Here is a 24243-nt window from a genome sequence, read left to right as displayed (position 1 = left end):
TCTTATCCATGGATATTGGGGAATTCCTAGGTCTACACACAGAGCAAAGACAAGGGAATGCACAAGAGTGATCAAGGAGGCCTCTCTACTTTGGCTTGGAGCTATTTTCCACATTTAGTGAATAGATAAGCACTGAAGGAAAAGACACACAGGGCAATCTGCAAACTGGGAAAAGTGTTTCCTGTTTTCCTCCTCTGTTTTCTTTTTGTTGTTAGCTCTATCATAAAACTAACTGGATACAGGCTTAAGGAACACATGCCTCTAAAATTCCAGCAGTACTACACTAAAATATCAAAATGCCCAGATTTAAGCAAAAGATTACAAAATATTGAATGATTTAGGAAGAGAAGGCGTAGGCAAAGAGGAGATTAAAGCATTAGAAATCATCACTGAGGATCAGAACTTTCCATATGAAAGAATTTTTTAAAATGGTGCTGAATATGCTCAAAGAACTAAAGGTAAAACATGGGCAAACAACTAAAGGAAATCAGGAAAATGACAGATGAGCATGAAGAAAATATCGATAGAGTAAAAGAAATTATGAAAAAGAACAAAAACAGAACTGAAGATCACAGGAACAGAAACTAAAAATTCCCAAGATTTCAACAGCAGAATGGAACGGGCAGAAGAAAGAGTTGGTGAACTTCAAGATAGAACAATTGAAATCATTCAGTCTGAGTAGCAGAAAAAGAAAACAAGAAAAGTGAATAGAGCCTAAGGAAAATTTGGGACACCATCAAGATTACCAATAGGTACACTATGGGAGTCCCAGAAGGAGAAGAGAGAGAAAAGGGGAGAGAAAATATACATAGAAATAAGCACTGAAAAGCTTCCAAAATTTAATGAGAGACATGAATATACACATCTAAAATGCTCAGTGAATTCCAACTAGCAAATCCTCAAATAGACAAACTACACCATGTTATAATCAAACTGTGAAATGCCAAAAATAGAATCCTGAAAGCTGCCAAAGAGAAGCAATATATTACAAACAAGGGATCTACAATAAGATTAAGTGACAATTTTTATCAGAAACTATGGAGGAAATAAAGAGGTGAGAAGACACAGTTAAAGTACTGAAAGCAAAAAATTGCCAACTAAGATTTCTGTATCCAGCAAAACTCTCATCCAAAAATGAGGGAGGAATTAAGACATTCTCAAATGAACAAAAGCTGAGGGACTTCATCACCACTTGACTGGCCCTAAAAGAAATTCTAAAGAGAATTCTTCAGTTTAAAAGGAAAGAACACTAGGGAATTGGCTGAAGTCACATGAATAAAAAAAGATCTACAGTAAAGGCAAAGGCATAAGTAAATATAAATGCCAGTATTTTGTGTTTTTGTTTTTTAACTCCACTTTTTACTTCCTACATTATCTGATAGTAAAATGCATAAAACATGATGATAAATCAATGGTTTTGGACTTATAATGTATAAATATGAAATTTGTGATAAGAACTACATAAAGGTAGGAAGCTAGAGGGGTATAGGAAAATAGTTTTTCTATGCTACTGAAATTATTAAGTTGGTAAAGAATACAAGATTATAGATTTAGGATGTTAAATTTAAGCCCCATGGCAACCACAGAGAAGATATTAGAGAATATGCAAATTTATAGAGACAGAAAATAGAGTACATGATACTGGAAATGTTAAGTGAAAGACCCTTTAGCATTTCTTATGGAGTAGGGCTGGAGGTAATGTACTCCCTCAACATATGTTTATCCAGAAATGTCTTAGTGTCTCCCTCAGTTTTGAAGAACAGCTTTGTTGGATATATTTTTCTTGTTTGAAAGTTTGTGTTTTTCTTTCAGGAATTTAAGTAGATCCTCCCATTGCATTCTGGCCTTTGTAGCTTTTCATGGCTGTTAATCTTTGAGGATCCTTTATGCATAATGCATTTCCTCTCTCTTGCTCTTTTCAAGACTCTCTTTGTCTTTAGGTTTTGACAACAAATACAATGTGTTTCTGTGGATCTGTTTGTGTTTATCCTGCTTGGGGTTATTGAGGTTCCTGGGAAGTTTTCATCTATTATTTCTTCAAATATTCCTCTTATCTCCTTCTGGGACTTCTAAAATGGATATATTGGTGTGCTTATGGTGTCCAATGGGTTCCTCAAGTTCTGAGAATATTTCTTCCTTTTTTAAAATTTCTGCTCCTTAGACTGGATAAGTTCAGTAGTCTTACCTTCAAGTTTACGGATGCTCTTCTTTTTTTCCATTTTTAAAATTTTATTTTTAAATATTTCAAAATTTTAGAGAGCTGCTAGAAAAGCAAAGAAATACATCGATACCCTTTACTCAGAGTCACCCATTTTTGACATTTTTCCCATTTTATTTCTCTCTAGACAAATATATATTATCTTTTTTACTTGTTATTTGACAATGAATCATGTATATCATGGCTTTGCCCCTAAATGATTTCAGCGTGTGTTTCCAAAGGAAAAATATTCTCTTTTATACCTGCAGTATAGTTATCAACTTCCATAAATTGAATATTAATACAAAATTTAATCTCATTTACCGGCTACATTTCAATTTTTTCAATTGACCCTGCAGTGGCTTTCATTTTTTACTTTTATTTTTAATTTATTTTTTAAAAAGATAATTAAATTACACAAAATGTTACACAAAAAAATATTGATCCTCTTCTTGTTCCAATCTGCTATTGAACCTCTCTATTCAATTTTTTTTCCAGGCAACAGTAGCACGTAATTGTTTATTTTTATGTCCAAGTTTGTGATTTTTTTCTAATGACTACTTAAGAGCTGACCAAGAATTGTTTCATTGTCTTTTCACTCTCCCTTTCTAGTTTTTCAGTGCGGGCATCCGAGTACTCTAGAATATGAAGAAAACTTAGTAACTCCTCTCCCAGAATCTTGTACTATAGCTATTATGCCAAGGGACTATATAGACAAGAGACACAAAGATATTAACTTTTTTGGTCATTCATACCCGCAGAAAAATTGTCTTCATTTGCATCTAGCATTGAAGGCAAAGAGTCAGTTTTACACATGTGTAAGAATGTGGAGCTACAAGGGCAATGAGGACTCAGGGGGCTGAGTATCCTGGAGATGGGGTCTATGCTCTCTAATGCTCCTCTTCTCAGAGACTGAAGTCCTGCGTTGTAGTGCTCAGTTTTTTTTGTGTGTGCATGTTTAATTTTTATTTCACTTGATTTAAAAAAATACTTCACCCCATCTACTCCGATTCTTCCCCATCTCTCCTCTACCATTGGTTCTTATGTAACTTTCTAGAGCTTATTTTTGCTTACACAAGCAAATACAAAATGCATATTTTGTTTTTTTTTTCCTCCTCTATGCAAGATAGCATACTCTACATAGAGTTCTGCACCTTGCCATTTCCCCCTAATACTTTTCTCATTCTTTTTTACAGCTGCATAATATGAACATAATTTATTTAATGTTTTCTTTTTTAAAAACATGTCCATTTTATTGATATATATTAATAAAGCATACAATCCATCTTAACATTGCCTTTTGAAGGAATTGGGTTGTTATTGTCTTTTGCTACTATAAACAATACCCCAATAAATATCCTTTTTTTTTTTTTTGCTTAATAAATGTTTACTGAATGAACACAGAAGAACAAACAGAAGAGGCAATGACTAAATGGGTTCGAGTGGAAAGACTTAAGTGGCTCAAGTCAGCCTTCTACTGCCCTCAGGCCACAGCACCCTGGCCTTCCGACCCTCTTGGGGTAAATATATTCCCCCACTAGGCTGTCCCTCAACCTCGCCCCCAGGCAAGGTACAGTGCTCCCTGCACCTGCAAATTGGGCCGCTGATGGCTGGTCCGAGGCAGGGAACAGCGTGCTGTACTCCTGGAAGGCAAGGTCCTTGTATCTCGGCAGGGCCAGGGCTGCACTCAGGCTCCAAGTGAAGATGGAGAAGGAGAAGGCCATGGGGGCCTGGGCAGCGTCCTTCCCTTCATTCAGCGGGTTGTCCTCGGGCTTGGAGACCTGCCACTGGCTGGCCAGGTAGCAGAAACCCACATACCCCAGGAAGGCCCAGAAGGCCGAGATGCCGATGTCAGAGAGGACGGCTTTCTTGCGGTCCTTGACGCTGCTGATCTGCAGGAAGTACACGTCCAAGGCCAGGTAGAGCAGACAGGTGAGCAAGGCGAGCGCGCCCACGGCCACGCCGTAGCTGCAGGCGCTGGGGTTGCAGTTGTAGATGCAGAACTCCTCGCCCTCTGAGGTAGCCCTCGTTCACGATGGAGCCGAACACCACGATGGGGAACACCCAAGACTGGACGTGCAGCAGAGGGTGCGGCTGCCGGAGCAGGGTGTGGGGGTCGAAGGCTCCCCGGCCTTGCCGGCTCCGTACGTGCCCACTTCCACCGTGGCTGCACCTGCGCGGCGCGCCCCTCTCAGTGTGCACCACGGGCCCCAGTGAATATCCTTGAAGAGATACCTGTTCACACACGGGTACTGGGTACTGCTATTACTATCTGTAGTATTTTTTTGGTCTTTATTTATTTTTTTAATATTACATTAAAAAAATATTAGGTCCCCATATACCACCCCCTTCACTCCATTCCTCCCCCCATTAGTGCTCAGTTTTTATTCCTTTCATTCTTGCCTGGTCATAGGTGAGCTTGAATTCTGTATTCTTGAACTCTGTTGCTTTTCTGTGGATTGGTTTAAAATTTCCTTCATATGAAACTTGGGGGTACCACATCTGAGTGGAAATCTCCAGGTTAGATTTGGTTAGATTTGGTATCCATCAATTCTTTCTGTAGTTGTTGATTTTCAGACACTAATTTATTTAATGCCTTAATACAATTCTCCCAGAGGTCTGCTAGAGAAATCTCTTTTGCCTCATGTAAACCCAATTCCAATTTTGTTACCATTTCAGAAGATGATGGTTTTCTAACTTGAGTGATTCTAGCTGATCCAAAATCTTCTTGTGCTCTATTGATTCTTCTTCTGCCTTTGAATCAATTCTCCATGTCTGAGGAAGAGATTTTGGCAGAAGCATTAGTGATATCTCACTGGTGCAATTCCAGTTGGCTGGGAGATTTCCATCTTCATTCCTTCTAGTGCATAACTGTAACTCTGTACAGACTTTAAAATCTGTTCTTTCAAATTTTTAATCTCTGCCCTGTATTCATTGTTATGTCCTTCCATCTTCAAGTCTTCATTTTTCCATTAGTTTTTGACTCAGCTGTTTACATGTTGCTCTCACAGATTCAAAACCTTCTTCAAGATGAGTCACTTCAGCCTGCAGGAATTCCTCACTACTGTGGGTGAAATTCAATTGGGCAAGCATATTTTCTAAGTCCCCCTGTTTTGAGAGGTGAACCTCCTTTTTGTCTGAGACTCTTCCATTGACCTTATGACCTTTACTATGTGTTGAGTGTCAGTAGACTTTATTTTTGCTTATAGCTTATCCTTTTGAATCTGTGCTTTACGGATGAAATTTTCTTGAGATTGAAGGGTGGCTTCAGTTATCTATTCTCTTTTTGCAGAACCTCTAACAGTTTTTCAGATTTTTTTTTAAGATTTATTTTTATTTATTTCTCTCCCCTTCCCCCCCACCCCAGGTGTCTGCTCTCTGTGTCCATTCGCTGTGTGTTCTGTGTTCTTCTGTGTCCGCTTGTATTCTTGTTAGTGGCAACTGGGAATCTGTGTCTCTTTTTGTTGCATCATCTTGCTACATCAGCTCTGTGTATGTGTGGCCGGTTGTACTTTTGTTGTATGGGGCGGCTCTCCTTATGGTGCTCACTCCTTGCACTTTGGCTCCCCTATGCAAAGGACACCCCTGCATGGCATGGCACTCCTTGTGCACATCAGCATTGTGCATGGGCCAGCTCACCACATGGGTTGGGAGGCCCTGGGTTTGAAGGCAAGGCAATTTCTTCCATTTCCTCAGTGCCTACATCCTTTTTCTTTTTTTCTTAATTATTGTTTGTCTTCATAAAAGTTTTAGTTCACAGTAATTTACATATACAATATAGGGTACTCCCATGTATCCAACATCAAACACTTTGTCCCTTCACCAGCAATGATCTTTTTACATGTTCATATTATATTTTGTGCAGCTGATGTACAGATATTGAAACATAGACTTCCAACATAGTTCCATTTGGGTTTACATTATGGTTTATATTTTAGAGTATACAATTTTCTAAATTTTTAGTATCATGTTTTACATTATTTTACATTTTAGCCTATAGACTTTTACACATTTTTGGTGTAATTTAACATGTCCTATATCCATCATTGCACGATCTTGTGGAACACTTCCATTGCCCCACAGTTACACTGATCCCATCTATTCAATATTTCTCTCCCCCTCACTTCAGGGCCCAGAGTGACAATCAATCGTCATTACTTGAAGGGCCATATGCCCAGATAATTGCAACAATGTTGAGGGCTTGACATACTCGACTGCCCTAACACTTTGGGAGCCCCAATTCTCTTAAGAGATACAATTCCCTCTGTTTGAGAACATCAGTCCTCCCCAGAATGTGGGTACACCTTCACCCTCATTGTATGGGTATCCACCCAGTGATATAACCCACTATAACAAAATGAGCACTCATCCACCCCGTAGAAGCCTGACCTGTGTCAGATGCCCCCCATAAGCATCTTAAACAGGTAATCTTCTTTATTATATTTTCTAAAGAATTTTCTCAACATTATAGTTTCAACCACAAACGTGACACTCTCCCCCAATTTCTTAGACCATCTGACCCATCATCCCATCCCTATCCCCCCTCAAGCCCACAAATCCCCACCCAAAGGTATCCCTATTCCCCCATTTTATCCCTTCTCTGTACAAATTCTTACCTCCAGCTTATCATAAATTTCATCCATGTCGGTGTCAGCTCACAACCTTCCTTTCCCCCCCAACTTCCTTTAAGTCTATCACCCAATATCTAGCTCTCTGAGACAGCTTGGGTTACTGACTTCATATCAGAGAGGTCATGTATTATTTGTCCTTCAATGCCTGGGTTGCTTCACTCAATATAAGGTCCTCAAGATCCACCCATGATATCACATGTGTTTGTACTGTATTTGTTCTTATAGCTGAGTAGTATTCCATTGTATGTATATTCCACATTTTGTTTATCCATTCATCTGTTAATGGGCATTTGGGTTGATTCCAACTTTTGGCAATAGTGAATAGTACTGCTATGAACACTGGTGTGCATATATTGGTTTGTGTCCTTGCTTTCAGTTCTACTGGGTATATACCCCCTGTGGAATTGCTGGGTCATATGGCAAATCTATAGTTAGTTTTTTGCGAAACCACTAAACTGTCCTCCAGAATGGCTGGATCCTTCTGCATTGCCACCAGCGTTCCCATTCCTCCCCATCTTCTCCAGCACTTGTAGTCTTCTGTTTTTTTGATAGCTGCCAGTCTCATGGGAGTAAGATGGTATCTCATTGTAGTTTTGATTTGCATTTCCCTAATGGCTAGTGATTTTGAACATTTCTTCATGTGTTTTATAGCCATTTGTATTTCTTCTTTGGAGAAGTGTCTGTTTAAGTCTCTTGCCCATTTTTTAAATGAGTTGTTTGTCATTTTATTTTCATAATATAAGAGCTCTTTATACATGCAGGATATTGGTCTCCTATCAGATATATGGTTACCAAATTTTTTCTCCCATTGGGTAGGTTGTCTTTTCACTTTCTTGACAAACTCCTTTGAGGTGCAGAAGGCTTTAATTTTGAGGAAGTCCCATTTATCTATTTGTTATTTTGCTTCTAGTGCTTTTGGTGTGTAGTTCATGAAGCCATTTCCTATTACAAGTTCCTGTAGATGCTTTCCTACATTGCTTTCCAAGGTCTTTATGGTCTTGGCTCTTATACTGAGGTCTTTTATCGATTTGAGTTGATTTTTGTGTAAGATGTGTTTCTAATTCTCTTTCATTCTTTTACATATGGATATTCAGTTCTCCAGGCACCATTTGTTGAAGAGGCCATTCTTTTCCAGTTGAGTGGGTTTGGTGGCCTTGTCAAATATCATATGACTGTATATATGAGGATCTATATCAGAACTCTCAATTCATTTCCATTGGTCAATGAGTCTATCCTTGTGCCAATACCATGCTGTTTTCACTACTGTAGCTTTGTAGTATGTTTTGAAGTCATGTACTTGATTCCTCTGATTTCATTTTTCTTTTTTAATACATCTTTGGCTATTCGGGGTCTCTTTCCTTTCCAAATAAATTTCATAGTTAGTTTTTCTAGTACATTAAAGAATGCTGTGTTGATTTTCATTGGGATTGCATTGAATCTGTAGATCAGTTTTGGTAGGATAGAAATCTTAATAATATTTAGTCATCTTATCCATTTATTTAGGTCTTCTTTGATTTCCTTGAACAGTGTTGTGTAGTTTTCTGTGTATAAGTTTAGTTAAATTTATTCCTAGGTATGTGATTTTTAAATTTACTGTTGTAAATGGTATTTGTTTCTTGCTTTCCTCCTGAGATTGCTCATTATTGATGTACAGAAATGCTACTGATTTTTTCAAATTGATCTTGCAACCTGCAACTGTACTGAACTCATTTATAAGTTCTAGAAACTTTGTTGTAGACCTCTCAGGGGTTTCTATGTATAGGATCATGTCATCTGCAAATAGTGAAATTTTCACTTCTTTTCCAATTTAGATGCCTTCTATGTCTGGTTCTTGCCTCAGTGCTCGAGAAAGTACTTCTAGCACAATGTTAAATAGAAGGGATGATAGTGGGCATCCTTGTCTTGTTCCTGATCTTAGAAGGAAAGATTTTAGGATTTCACCATTGTAAATGATGTTATCTGTGTGTTTTTCATATACACCCTTTATCATGTTCAGAAAGTTTCCTTCTATTCTGATCTTTTGCAGTGTTTTTATCAAGAAAAGATGCTGTATTTTGTCAAATGCTTTTTCTGCATCAATAGATATGATCATGTGATTTTTTCCTTCAGTCTGTTTATATGGTGTATTTCATTAATTGATTTACTTATTTTGAACCATCTTTGCATACCATGAATGAAACCCACTTCATCATGGTTTATAACTCATTTAATGTGCTGTTGAATACAATTAGAAAGTATTTTGTATTTAATGTCTAGGTTCACTAGAGAGATTGGGCTGTAATTTTCCTTCCTTGTGGTGTCTTTGTTTGGCTTTGGTGTTAGGGTAATATTGGCATCATAGAATGAGTTAGGCAATGTTCCTTCTGTTTTGATTTTTTGGAAGAAAAGCAAGATTGGAGTTAGTTCTCTCTGGAATGTTTGGTAGAATTCACCTGTGAAGCCATCTGGCCCAGGGTTCTTCTAAGTTGGGAGATTTTTAATGACTGATTCTTTCTCTTTATTTGTGATTGCTTTGTTGAGATCGTCAGTGTAGGCTGCTTATGTGTTTTTAGGAATTTGTACATTTCCTCAAAATTGTCCTTCTCGTTGGAATATAGTTTTTCAAAGTACCCTCTAATGATAGTTTTTATTTCTGTGGGGTCAGTGGTGATATCCCCTTTCTCATTTCTTACTTTGTGTATTTGCATCTTCTCTCTCTTTTTCTTTGTTAGTCTAGCTAAGGGTTTGTCAATTTTATTGATCTTCTCAAAGAACCAAGTCTTTGTTTTGTTTATTTTTTCGAGTGCATCCTAATTTTCTATTTCATTTAGTTCTCCTCTGATCTTTGTTCTTTCTTTCTTCTTCCCTTGGATTTAGTTTTTTGTATTTTTACTAATTCCTCCAAGTGTCGAGTTAGTTCTTCAATTTTAGCTCTTCTTTTTTGATGTATGAATTTATGGCTATAAATTTCCCTCTCATTACTTACTGCTTTTGCTGCATCCCATAAGTTTTGATATATTGTGTTATCATTTTCATTAGTTTCAAGGTAGCTATTGATTTCTGTTGAGATTTCCTCCCTGACCCACTGTTTTTCTAAGACTGTGTTGTTCAACTTCCATATCATGTTGCCAAATCTGAGTCTCTGGCCCTTGCAGATTTCCAGCTTCATTCCACTGTGGTCAGAAAAATTGTTTTGTATGATTTTGATCTTTCTGAATTCTTTAGACTTTCTCTGGCCTAGCATGTGAAGTGTCTTAGAGAAGGATATATGTACACTTGAGAAGAATATATATCCTGCTCTATTTGGGTATAATGTTCTGTATATGTCTATTAGGTCCAGCTCCTCTTATATATTGTCCAGAGTCTTTGTTTCTTTATTGACTCTCTTTTGAGATGTTCTGTCCAATGGTGATAGTGGTGTATTAAAGTCCCCAACTATTATTGTAGAGGCATCTTTTCCTTCACGTAGTTTTTCCAGTGTTTGCCTCACATATTTGGAGGTGCACTTGTTAGGAGCTTAAATGGTTATGATTGTTCTTTCTTCTTGAAAGATTATCCCTTTCCCTCATATATAGTGTCCATCTTTGTCTCTCACAATTGTTTTGCATTTAAAGTCTATTTTGTCTGATATCGATATGGCTACTCCTGCTCTTTTTTGTTTGCTTATAAGATTTATTCCACCCATTCACTTTCAACCACCTTGAAACCCTCGGTCTAAGATGTGTTTCTTGTAGACAGCACATGGATGAGTCATATTTCCTTATAATCTTCCAGTCTGAGTCCTCTGACAGGTGAATTTAATCCATTGACATTCAGTGTTATTACTTTCAAGGAATTATTTATATTAGCCATATTTTCTTTGGGTTTGTGTTTGTGATATTTTATTAGATTTTTTTCTCTTTGTCTTTTTACTTGCTCTTACACTTTCCTCCAACTCTGTCTCTCCTGTTTTTTTCTTTTTTCCTGCAAAACTCCCTTTAGTATTTTTTAAGGGCAGGATTCTTGTTAGGATGCTCTCTTTTTTTTCTGTTTATCTGTGAATATTTTGAACCATCCATCATTTCTGAATGCTAGTTTAGCTGGATAGAGTACTCTTGGTTGAAAATTTTGTTCTTTTAGCACCTTGGCTATGTCATACCACTGCCGCCTTACCTCCATGGTTTCAGATGAGAAATCAGCATTTAATCTTATGGAGCCTTCTTTGTAAGCAATGGTTCTCTTTTCTCTTGTTGCTTTAGTATTTTCTCTTTGTCTTGAGCATTGAATAATTTGACAAGTATATGTCTTGGGGTTGGCCTATTGGGATTTATGCCGTTTGGTGTGTTCTGCTTCCTGAACATGTACATTCATCTTTCTCAATAAGTTTGTGAAGTTTTTAGCCATTATTTCCTCCAACACCCCTTCTGTCCCCTTCCCTTCTCTCCTCCTTCTTGGATGCCTGTAATGCATATGTTTGTCCATTTTGCAGTGTCATTCAGGTCCCTAAGTCCTTGATGTATTTTTTCTATCTTTTCATTGATCAGTTCTACTATCTGTTTGATTTCAGATGCACTGTCTTCCACATCACTAATTCTTTCCTCTGCCTCTTCAAATCTGCTGTTATTTGCTGAGAGTGAATTTTTGATTTCTTGAATTGTGCTGTTCATCACCATCATATGTCATCTTTTTCAGTATGATTGTAATTTCTTCTGTATTCTCTCCAAGTGTTTTTTTTAGTGTGCTTAATATCTTCCTTCACTTCATCAAATTGGTCCCTAATATATGTTTTGAGAGCTTTAATTTCTTGTTCAATATTCTGCTCCTCTTTCTGGTTTTTAGTTTGTTCATTGGATTGGGCCATGTTTTCCTGATTATTGGTTTGGTTTGTAGTTTTTTGTTGCTGTTTGGTCATCATTTTATCTTCTTGGGTTTATTCAGTTGCTTAGCTTCTTTTTCTAGTCTTGGGGTTTAATTAGTTGTTTTTGTGTGCATGTTAGGTCTTGTCTTTGTCGCTTTGTTCTTCTTATTCTATTTTCTTGTTGTTGTCTGAGTTCACTTTAAGGAAAATATTAGGGCCAGAGGAAGCATAAGGAGTAAGAAAAGAAGAAGTATAATAGTAGTCTTAATAGCAAATATTAACAGAGGAACCAAATGAGATCTAGGAGAATGTATATTAGACTCATGTAAGCTATGCGTAGTAATAACAGTAAGAAAATTGGAGTACCTATAATGGGACAGTAAACTGAATAATAACATATACAGTATGAATTGCAAGGCCAGTGTTGTCAGGAGAGAGGAAAAAGAGAAAAGAAAGGACAATAACATAAGGAGTGAATAAAAGACAGAAAAGAATACAAAGGTATTAGAAATAAAGAGTCAGAAAAATTTGGAGCCAAACAAAGAGAGGTGGAAATGACAAATAATAAATGATGGAGGACAGAAAGATGTAGATGAAAGGGGATAGTGTTGGTAACCAAAATCAATACACACAGAAAAGAAGAAATCGAGGATGAGGAAACACAGCAAAAGTGCTCCCTACAGGACATAATATAAAAAAAAAAAAAGAAGAGAAAGAATAAAATAGGGACAAAAAAGGGGGTTGGAAGCAAGCAAGAAAGAGAAAAAGGGGGAAAAAGGGCTGTGGAGAGATAAAGGGCAAGGAAAAACAAGAAAAGAAACCAACAAAAAGACCAGACAAAGTTTCAAGCAAGGAATCCTCATTGCAGTTAAATAAAATGTTCCCTTCCTCACTTTCCTCTCTCCCAGGGCAGCAGGAAAGCTTTGTGATGGGTCTGGTAGGAGATTTAAATGTGTCTTTGGTGAACCAGCTCAGCACAGAAAACAATGACTCTTAATTTCCACAGAGAGAGCACACACACCTCACCAGGAAACCAAAATATGCTATTGGAAGCTTAGAAAGCATGCCCTACAGTCTCTCTCCCTTAGATGTGCTACAGGAGGACTAGTTAATTTCTGACTCCACCTTCTCCCAGACCAAGTTTCCTATCCCTGTGCATTTAGGTAAGTTGGGCTTTCTCAGCAGATTCCCCTCTCCTTTCTTCCCAGGCTCTCCCCAAGCCAGTTGGTATGCTCCTCTAAGCTAAAAAAAAAAAAAAAAAAAAAAAAGGGATGGGACCAGAAAATGAAACCTGCACTCATTCGACCCCTCTGCACCTTCTACTTAAACCCTCCCAGTCCTGGACTCAGTCCAACACCGGAGGGCTAGTGTATTCCCGGAACTCAGGGAATGCTGGATTTAGGAAAGGGAAGTCCAGGATATTGTGAATTCAGGGTGTGTGGGTCTGTGTAATGTGGTCTACTGGGGCTTAGAGGACATGGACCTGCGCACCACGCATCTGGGAACACAGGGCTGTGGAACACTGCCACAGAACTGACAATTTTCAGGGAACACTGCAGCCACCATTTCTAGTTGGAAGGGTCCTGCCTCCCCACAACTTCTGACCTCAGTGCTAGAAACCTGCAATTCTACCTTTAGCAAGCACTACTTCTGTCATAGTCTCATCAAACTGACATCCATATACTCCAGCAAGATTCCAACACTTTTCACCTGCTCCTTTGCAGGAGAGAGTATGAGGTGCACTCACTCAGGTGCCATCTTGCCCCTCCTCTGCCAATTGACTTTTGACAGTGGGTGTCAAGTACATAAAATGGGGAAATATTGTCTCTTAAAGAATTAGTGGTTACACCAAATAGAAAATTAAACTGGATCAAGGACCTAAATATAAGCAGAAAAGCTAAAAACTAGTAAAAGATAATATAGTGGCCAATCTTCATGACTTTGGATTAGGTGTTGAATAGAAAGGGTACCAAAAGCATGAGAAACAAAAGAAACCATGGATACATCCATGTAATAAAAATTATATTCTTTTGTATATCAAAGGACATTATTGAAAATATGAAAAGTAAAACTACTAATAGACCAGCTAAAATACTTTTTGGGGATGAAAAAAATCTACAAGCACTACCACCATAAGTAAGCAGAAGCACAAAGAGTGGAGAAAATCTGAGAGCACAGAAAGGATTTCTAATTTCAAGGTTTTAGAATATAATAATGAATAAACTGGCTCTATGAACAAAAACAGATATTTTAAAAGATAATATGCTCTGAAAAAAATGCAGTACAAAACACTCCCCCAAAATAGACAAGGCTCTTATGAATAAAAGAAAAAATTGAGTTAAAAATCAGGAGTCAAGCAACAATGTTCTATACCTGATGAGCACACTGGTACCCACTAAAAAGAATAGGTATTTACAGTTTGAGGGAGTGTGGTGTGTGGAAGATGTATGTGCCATCCAAAAACATGTTCATAAGTCTAATCCACCCTGTGGGTCTGAAAAATCTGTAAATAGAACATTTTGATGAGGTTACTTTAATTAAGCCTACCTCAGTCATGATGGGTTTTAATCCTATTACTGTACAGCTTTATAAGCAAAATGAAATTCAGACACAGAGAAAGGAACAGGAGGAAAGAATTCAAACAAGGACAAGAATCAATAAACTAGGTGATAACACCATGTGCCTTGCTATGTGTCAAGCTAAGGACCACAATATGACTGGAATCATTGCCAAAATCCCACAATCATTGGGGAGAAAGCACTGCCTTGATGATGCACTGATGTGGACTATCTTTTAGCTTCAAATCTATAAGCTAATAAATTCCCATTATTTAAGTTGACCTATTTTGTGGTATTTGCTTGGGCAGCCTATGAAACTAAAACAGGAAGATAATATATAATGTGAACCAGGTTCATCATCTAGAAAAATCAAGGGAATTCTAAAACACAAAGATGATTATTACAAAAGGAGAGAAGAACCAGCTTCTTTTGGCAAAACATAGCCTAGGTGGAGCAACAAAAAGAATAATAGAGGGGATGTCATCAACATGGTGACATAAGATATCCCCTGGGAAAGTCTCCATATGAATCAACTAATAAAGGACCTAATCTGCGTCCCTGGGGTGGGATACCCTAATGGGGAAGAAAGAGAAGCAGAAGGATCTTATGAAAAGAAAACAAAACAAAGGAGGGAGACATAACAGATATGAGACAGAACAGGTCCCAGAACAGAAAAGTGTAAGGAAAATGGGGCACCAAGCAAGGAACAGAATTTAGACAAATCATAGGAGCTGAGTAGAAAATTCTATACTAAAACAGAACAAGTGAAGTTTCCTGGAGAATGAACAGGGGAAAGAAAGCTTTCTCCAGGAGTGAAACAATTATACAAAAATGCATTCTTAAAAATTGTACCACACATCCAAGGCAAGTTAAGAAATGAAAAACAGCTGAGAAAATATGAACAATTAAACATCATCTCCTGGAAAAATTCAAATTAAGTTGGACAACAAATCAAAGAAGAAACTTAGCACAAAGACAATCAGCAATAAACCCTAGACAAAAGGGAGAGATTGGTCTTCAGAATTAATATATCCAAATAACAAGATACTAACATCAGCACAAAATTACAATCTATACTAAGAAACAAGAAAATATGGCCTGTCAACATAACAAATTAAAACTCCAGAGGAGACGCAGAATTTAGAACAACGAATCAAAGAAGTTCAAACAAACCACCTAACTCATTTCAAGGAGATGAAGGAAAATTTGGACATAGAGTTAAGGATATTAAGAAGAAAATGTATGAGCATAAAGAAAAATTTGAAGTATTAAAATATAAATTAGGAAGATGAAATGCACAATAGTAGAAATAAAAGGTATACTAGAGACATATAAAAGCATATTTGAACAAGCAGAAGAAAGAATCTGTGGAATAGAAGGCAGTACAATTGAAATCATATAGTCGGAATAATGAGAAAAGATAGAGAATAGAAAAAAGAGGGAGCAGTGTCAGGGATTCGAATGATAGCTAAAGTGCACAAATATACACATCATGGATGCCTCAAAAGGAAAAGAGAAGGAAAAGGAGGCAGAAAGAATATTTGAGAAAATAGTGGCCTAAAATTTTCCAACTCTTTTAAAAAAACATAAAAATACATGTCCAAGAATGCCATGGAAATGAAAGACTCACAGACCAAAACTAATATGCAGGGAGGGCCCCATCAGCTTTATTTCTCTTGCTTATATACCATGTATTTTTTGATTCAGCCAACGGTGGTGATTAAAGCTGAATTTTTCAAGTTTGTTTTGTTTTGGAACAAGAAACCTTCTCCCTAGACTTACATCCTATCTAGCAGCAGAACTGCAAGAGAAAGTTGTTTCCAAACTTCAAGTGAAAAGAAACAGCTTGTGCAGAGATAAGCAAGGATAGAGCTGTATTTGCTCTGAAGCAAGAACAGATGAGCTTTTATAAATCATTTAACCATGCCCTCTCCAAGCTGGTGGAACTAATCCCCACATCACACCCCCTTTCTTTTATGAGCAGGTGGTTTTATTTGAATAACTGTATACACAACGACCAGGTACTCATAGCATTTTGTGGTACATTGCCATAGTTGGAAGGAGCATCAACTTCATAGAAATATAACAAGACAGAGACAAATTAATTCTCCTATTGTTGCCCACCATTTAAAATTTAGATCGGAAAACCATGTTGAAGCGTTTAGCCATTGTAACTGTTCAGATAAAATTTTTAGTGTGATTTGTTGAGTTTGATATTTTAAGTTCCATAATTGCCATTGTAATTGGAGACGGAGAGCTTCCACTTCATCCCAATATATGAGTGGAGAAGGCACTTTGAAGGTGTTCTTTTATTTGGTTCTAATTATGTTGGGTGTCATTCCATTTGAAAGGAGTAACACAAATGCCAGAATGCCTCCAGTCAAAATTTAGTTGCTGTTTGACTTTCATAGCTTCTTGTTTTTCTCCTAACCAAAGTACTGCAGTTTCTAAGACATCAAGCCTGGCTAGTATGCCTTGATCTATGGTAGTTTGAGTGATCATTTGTTTGGTAATGTTAGTCATTACTGCATTGATGGTATGAGCAGTATTTACAGATTGAACAGGCTGCTGCAGCTATTCCAATGGCAGTAGCAATAAGAATAGCAGAGATAATGCAAGCTATTAAGATTCCCAGAAAGCATTTATGTTGCACTTTTGATAAAGCTCTTGTGAAATAGTCTAAGGAAGATATTTCCCAAGGAGAAGTAAGACTGACAGGTACACAGATTTGAGCTTTACATCTGAGCACAAAAATTGCTGTAATATTAAGGGTAGTAATGAGTTGTGTAATACATGATGAGAGCTAAGGAGCTTTAGTGGTATTGTTGAAAGACATACCATTATGTAATATAGGAGTATCTGTATATAGCATATATACATATGGATATATGGTACATATCATCACTGAGTTTGATTGATTGTGAATAAGGTTCATAGTATAATTTGAGGAATGGGTATAGTTGCCATGAGAAATATTATGAGGAAAGAAAGCTAAACCAATTCTCTAAGATTTAGTGTTCCATGGACTGAAGTGCCCTAGAAATTTTACTGATATAACATGACCAAACATTCCGCTATCAGTCCAAGTAATGGACTGGTTAGAGGGTGATGAAAAATTGATAATATGATGATGATAAGTTAAATGTCCATGAGGCCCATAATCAATCCAAGTAGCATTCAAAAGGGAACCACATTTAGGTTTATTGGTATGACAAGGTATCCATGTAGCAACCTTGTGACTGGGATCAGTTTGAACAGAAACTACAAAGAGACACCTTTGGAGTTGTAGTATCTGGACAATTGGAATCATTAGAGTAACTAGTAGAAATGGCAGAGATAAAAGTTAAGTTGGCCATAGCATTTTGTCCTTTAGGACTGTAATGCAAGTGCCATGTTGGCTGGACTGGTGTGCAAAAGCTATTTTGTGAAACAGTGGGGAGGGTAATGAAGTTAGCAAGGTATAAGAACTATTTAACTGCATCCAGTCACTTTCATTTATTAATGGCCCTGCAGGAGGAACCCAGTATCCTCTAGTCCATGTTGAATCATTTGAGGATAATAGGGGCTCAGGATCCCACCAGGAGGTGAGGGAAAGTAGGGGTGGATCTGCTATATGGGCCCAAGAGGTGTGATTAGCAGTGCAGCAGTTAAAAGACATAAGGATGAGCAATATATACATTTTCCATGTTCCCACCTTAGCAGAAGCAGCAGTGACTACTGCGAAACAAGCTAAGAAAGTATTTTCAGGCATCTTAGCGCACCCAACTCATGCCATGCTTGGTTGCCCAATTTTTAAAGACTCCCCCATGTAACCAGTTCAGCTCCTTGGGTAGTCAGTTGTTGGTCAATTGCAGGTTGAGTGCTTCCAGGCTTGGTATCAGGTTGTGCTGTAGATTTCATCAGGCCACGGTATGGTTTTATGTGTTTTGCTGGAAGCCAAAGAGGCCCTCCTGGGATGAGAACACATGCCTAACCTCATCCCCATGTTAGTAAATTTACTGGACCATGCCAATTAACAGCCTCTTGTCCATCCAGGGTTTGTATAACACTTTAGGATAAATTTTTACAGTTGGTATTTGAAAATGTCATTCTGTGCTTAATAGTTGTCAGAGCCACAATTTAAAAAATCAAAGTATATAGAGCAATGGCTATCAATTCTCACAGCCCAGTGTGTGAGAGTATCCCCATATTCTCCCTTTTTTTTTTTGTAACCATAGTTTTTAGGTGGAGTGAGATTATTCTGTAAAAAAATTATTTGTTAACATAATGTTATTAATATAGTGAAAGAGGGTTAAAACTACAGGTATTTTATACAGTTAGATTTTTGTTATTAGGCTAGGATAGTTGATTGGGTTATGCACACAGCTTTGTGGAAAACACTGTAAAATTTACTGTTGGTTTGTTCACATATGAATGCAGGCTGGCTTGACTTGCCTAAGGAGATATTAGAGAAAGCTTTAGCAAGTTTTAAAATAAAGTGATAGTGACATAATTGGATATTAATTTTGTAATAAACTAACAATATTTAGGGTTGCTGCACACAGCAGTGATGTTACTTTAATTTATGATGGCTTATTGTTATATATCACCCAGTGGCAGTTTGTTATTAGGACGAGAATGAGTTAATGTATTTGTCCTGCAGCAGCTTTCAGTAGAAATCAGACAAGTATGAGTTAAAGCATTTGCTTTTTGATTTTTAGGTAGAGAGGTTGTTTTATGATTTATATTATTTTTAATAATTAAAATTATAATTAACAACATTATATTTTAAATTAATATTCTGTTGGACATTATTAAATTTTCAGGAATTTTATATACTAAGTAGTCATATGAACCTTTTACTCATACAACTTTAACAGAGGGTTAAATAATTCCTTTTAATTTTATAAAAATTTTCAATATTGTTCATTAATGTATAACAAATTAACTTAACTATTTTATTACTTCATTTCTTTCAAGGTAAAAGAACAAATCTTTTGCAACAGCCTGAAATAAATGCACTTTTCAGGATTTGACTTTGAGAAAGCATGCTTGAACATTATATTCCTTTAAAAGTGATCAGATTTGCTTCTTAAATGATAAGGTTAAAGAACAAGAAGCTATTTTGATGAAATAGACTTTCTTTGTATTTCGATTATTTATGAGGAAAAAAACCCTTTATAAGCTTTTACTAAAACAGATTCATGACTTAAGAAACTTTTGAGAAAGAACAAAATTTAACTTTGCGTTAGTATACTATTTGTTAGTAAAGCTTTAAAAACTTTGATAGACCCATCAAATTTTGTTTAACTTTAACCATAAAAGTTCCTTTTCTGCATACCTTCTGCACTTTCAGGTTTTGTGCCAAATTTTACTCTTTCTTAATAACTAGTCATTTTATCTTAGGACAAAATTATTTTTTGTTTCCTTAATAATAAAAACATATTTTATACACCTACATACATATGTTACCAAAATGATTTTGGAAACTCTCTCCAAGCAACCTCTTACAACATGCAAATACCAGAAACACTAAGCAAACATTAAAATAATGATTCAATTTGGTTATATGCAAATATAACTTTTCTTTATTTCAAATATCTAGTAGCATGCAATACTAGAAAGAGGTTTTTAGAAACAAATTGGCAGGGGAGGCTAGTTGCCAATAAGTTTTCCTGTTATGGTATTACTTTTTGTTATTATTAATGGTTTCTGTTTAATAATGACTTCTTGGAATTAGCTATTTAAACACTTCAATTCAAACAAGGCTTCTACAAACTTCTTATAATTATTTATAACCACATAGACAATAATTACTTTATCTTAAGACAAATTTTACCTTCACAAAACACATTCTCTCACTGAATGCTACCACAATACTTTTTACAACTTGTCATATCCATTCAAGTTTTGTCCTGCATATTTGCATTTTGATTTTATGAAAACTAGCCATTTTATTTTAAGACAAAACACTTTTCTAAACAAATATCAAATTTCAGTTAGCATTCTCACAAACTTTGTATTTTTTTAAATATTCATTTAAGTTTTACATCCTTCATTTTATCTTGTGAAGAAAAAGGAACTATTCATTTCAATTTAGGCAAGTACTATCCTTTATTAAGAGACTTGTAGTAATTTCCTTAATCAAGAGTTACAATTTTTATCATTGTAGAGATCTTATTAACATTTATACTTATGTATTAATGTAAGCACTTATTTATTTTTTTGACCATTTGACTAGAGCTCTTTTAGGAATTTTTATTTATCAATTTATATTACCATATGGAGGTATTAAAATATACACTTGAACAAACAGACAAACACAAAAACAACTATAACACACCAACAGAAGCATAAAGTTTCCAATTTGACCCATAATTCTAGGTCTGGAATTCCCATAGTTCAAAATCTAAGGTTCCCTCATCAGGGAAGTACAGACAAAAGGTCTTTACTGTTTGAAGCAATGTAATAATTTGTTCTTCTTTCTCTTTACAATTAGTTGCTTTCTACAGTTGTTATAAAGTGCAGAGATAGATCTTCTATTGCTTTGATAATGTATTTCCCATGACTGAATCCAGTGAGCTGCTTACCAGCAGCTGTGATTGCTGGTAGTGGTGAACATCTGGACTGTAGTTACACAGGACTGTTCCCAAGGGCTATCCTGAAAAATTCCCCTCTGCTAAGAGGAAAATCAGCTGCCTCACATTGGGTGCCAATTGCCACAGGAATGAAAGACTTGCACACCAAAACTCATGTGCAGGGAGGGCCCCATCAGCTTTTTCTTGCTTATATATCATGTATTTTTGGATTCAGCCAAGGGTGGTGGTTAAAGTTAAAATTTTCAAGGATGTTTTGTTTTGGAACTGCAAGAGGAAGTTGTTTTCAAACTTCAAGCAAAAAGAAACAGCTTGTGCAGAAATAAGCAAGGACAGAACTATTTTTGCTCAGAAGCAAGAACAGATGAGCTTTTATAAATCATTTAACCATGCCTTTGCTGAGGTAGTAGAACTAATCCCCACACAAGAAGTGCAATGTACTCCAAAAAGAATAAACCCTAATAGACCTACTTCAAGACACATACTAACAGAATGTCAAAAGGCAAAAATAAAGAGAGAAACCAGAAAGCAGGAAGAGAAAAGTGATACATCACATATCAGGTCTGATAGACTAATGTGTCAACTTGGCCAGATAATTGTGCCCAGTTTAGTCAAGCAAGCACTGGGCTAATTATAATACAAGGACATTTATGGACTTTAGCCACCAGCGACTTCCACTACATAGATAGCTGATTACATTTGCATCAATCATGGAGATTGCCATCAGTAATGAGTTATGGTTTATCCAATCAGTTGAATCTCTTAAAAGGGGAAGTGATTTCAGCATTCAGGGAGAATTTCCTATCTCATCTTTGGACAGCTGTCTCCCAGGAAATCATCAAGAACCTTCATTGGACTTTCACTGGGGTCCTGGTTTGCAACCTGCTTGTGGAACCTGGACTTGTGCATCCCCACTATTATGTGTGAGACTTTTATAAAATTGCACATTATCAACAGATATATCCTGTTGATTCTGTTTCCCTAGAGACCCCTGACTAATACACAAAGCATCCTTATTAGGTGCTAACATCTCAGCAGAAACGATAGAGGTGAGAAGACAGTAGTGATATATTTAAGGCAATGAGAGAAAAAAGTAGCATTGAAAAATTCTTTATCTTGCAAATCTGTCCTTCAGATTTGTGGGAGAGTTAAAGCATTCACAGATAACTAGAAAATGAAAGAGTTCATAAAAAAGAGATGTGCCCTACAAAAATTAATTAAGGGAACTCTTAAGGTTGAAAGGAATACAGGAAAGAGGGTCTTGGAGTATTGTGAATAAATTAAGATTATAAGTAAGGGTAACTAAAGTGTACAGATAAACCCATAGTACCTTTTTCTCAATATACAATTCTACTCTTTAATTTCTATAAGAGTGGAAATACAATTGAACAAGAAATAGAAGTATATCAAGATAATAAACATGTAAAGTATAAAGTGGTAAAGTGGACAAAAGCAACATGCAGAGGGGGAAAAGAGGGATATGTGAGTAGGGAACATTTATACTATGAAAACTAAGTTGATATCTTTAAATTAGTAAGCTATAAGGGTAGGCTGTATAACATAAACCCCAGAGTAACCACCAAGAAAACTTTAAAAAAATATTTAGAAAGAGAAATGAGGAAAGGATTAATCAGATAAATCACAAAAGAGCAACAATACAGTACAAACATTTGCCAGCAAAAGTTAAAGACAAAAAAGATACAGTGTAAAAACCAAATGAAAAATGGCTGAAGTAAGCACTGACATTATAGCAGTAACACTAAATGTCACTATATTAAAATCCTCCAATTAAAAAAGGGCGATGCAACAAGAATAATCAGAAAAACTTATGCACCTAACCTCACTGCCTCAAAATATAAAGCAAACACTGTCTAAACTGAATAAAATACAACAATAGCAGGAGCTTCATTACACTCACCTAATCATTGGATAGAACATATGGACAGAGGATCATTAAAGAAACAGAGGACTTGTGTAATATGATAAATGAACTAGACCTAACAGACATATACAGAAAACTGTACCACAAAACAGCCAGTTTTACTCTCTTCTCAAGGACACATGGGTCATCCTCTAAGGTACACTAGAATTACAAAAAAGTCTTGATAATTAAAAAAATATTTAAATTATACAAAGCCTCATCTGTGACCATAATGGAAGCAAACTGGAAACCATTAACAGGGAGAACTGGAAAATCCACAAATATATGGAGGTTAAACACACACCCTTAAATAATCAGTTGATCAAAGAAGAATTTGCAAGTGAGCTCAGTAAATATTTTGAGACAAGTGCAAAGAAGAACACAACATATCAAAACTTATGGAATGCAGTGAATCCAATATTGAGAGGGAAATTTATAGCCCTAAAACCTTACATTTAATTTTTTAATTTTTTATTTTTTAAAGATTTATTTTTTATTTATTTCTCTCCCCTTCCCCTCCCACCCCCAGTTGTCTGTTCTCTGTGTTCATTCGCTGCATGTTCTTCTGTCTGCTTCTGTTGTTGTCAGTGGCATGGGAATCTGTGTCTCTTTTTGTTGCGTCATCTTGCTACATAAGCTCTTCATGTGTGCGGTGCCATTCCTGGGCAGGCTGCACTTTTTTTCACGCTGGGTGGCTTTCCTTACAGGGTTCACTCCTTGCGCATGGGGCTCGCCCATGCAGGGGACACCACTGTGTGGCACATCACTCCTTGCGTGCATCAGCACTGCATGTGGGCCAGCTCCACATTTGTCAAGGAGGCCCAGGGTTTGGACTATGGACCTCCCATGTGGTAGACAGACGCCCTATTCATTGGGCCAAGTCCACTTCCAAAACCTTACATTTTAAAAGGAGACAAAATCAAAGACCCAGCTTCAAACTGGAGGAAATAGGAAAAAAATAACAAACTAATCCCAAATTAAAAAGAAGTAACAAAGATTAGGGCAGAAAGAATGAAGCTGAGAATAAAAAGCAATAGAACTAATGAAGCAAAAGTTGTCCCTTGGAAAAAATTAAAAAGCTCATAAATCTTTAAATAGACTGACAAAGAAAAAAGATAATCCAAGTATATAAAAAATGAGAGGGGAACATAACTACTGACCCTGCAGAAATGAAAAAGATCAAAAGAGGACATTATGATCAACTGAATGTTAATGAATTAATCAACCTAAGTGATATCGACAAATTCCTAGAAACACATGAACAGCCTACACTAACTCAATAAGAAATAGAAGATCTCAATATGTCATAACAAGCAAAGAGATTGAATCAGTCATGAAAAAGTTACCAACAAATAAGTCCCAGGACCAGATGTTTTCACAGATAAATTCAATCAGTCATTCCAAGAAGAATGAATACCAATCCTGCTCAAAATCTTCCACAAATTTGAAGAGGATGAACAGTACCTAGCTCATTCAGTGAACCCATCACCTTAATACGAAAGCAAAATAAAGACAGTACAAGAAATGAAAATTACAGACCAATTT

General features: G+C 36.5%; 2 pseudogenes; both read right to left on the bottom strand.

Moving 5' to 3' along the window:
- Nucleotides 1–2758: 2758 nt before the first annotated feature.
- Nucleotides 2759–6840, bottom strand: LOC131276691 (centrosomal protein of 63 kDa-like; annotated as a pseudogene).
- On the bottom strand, nucleotides 3664–4556 carry LOC139436153 (synaptogyrin-1 pseudogene; annotated as a pseudogene).
- Nucleotides 6841–24243: the final 17403 nt, after the last annotated feature.

The sequence above is a fragment of the Dasypus novemcinctus genome, chromosome 30 (assembly GCF_030445035.2).
Source record: "Dasypus novemcinctus isolate mDasNov1 chromosome 30, mDasNov1.1.hap2, whole genome shotgun sequence".
NCBI lineage: Eukaryota > Metazoa > Chordata > Mammalia > Cingulata > Dasypodidae > Dasypus > Dasypus novemcinctus.
The sequence above is the reverse complement of the archived record's forward strand: the minus strand, read 5'-3'. Positions and strand labels throughout refer to the sequence as shown.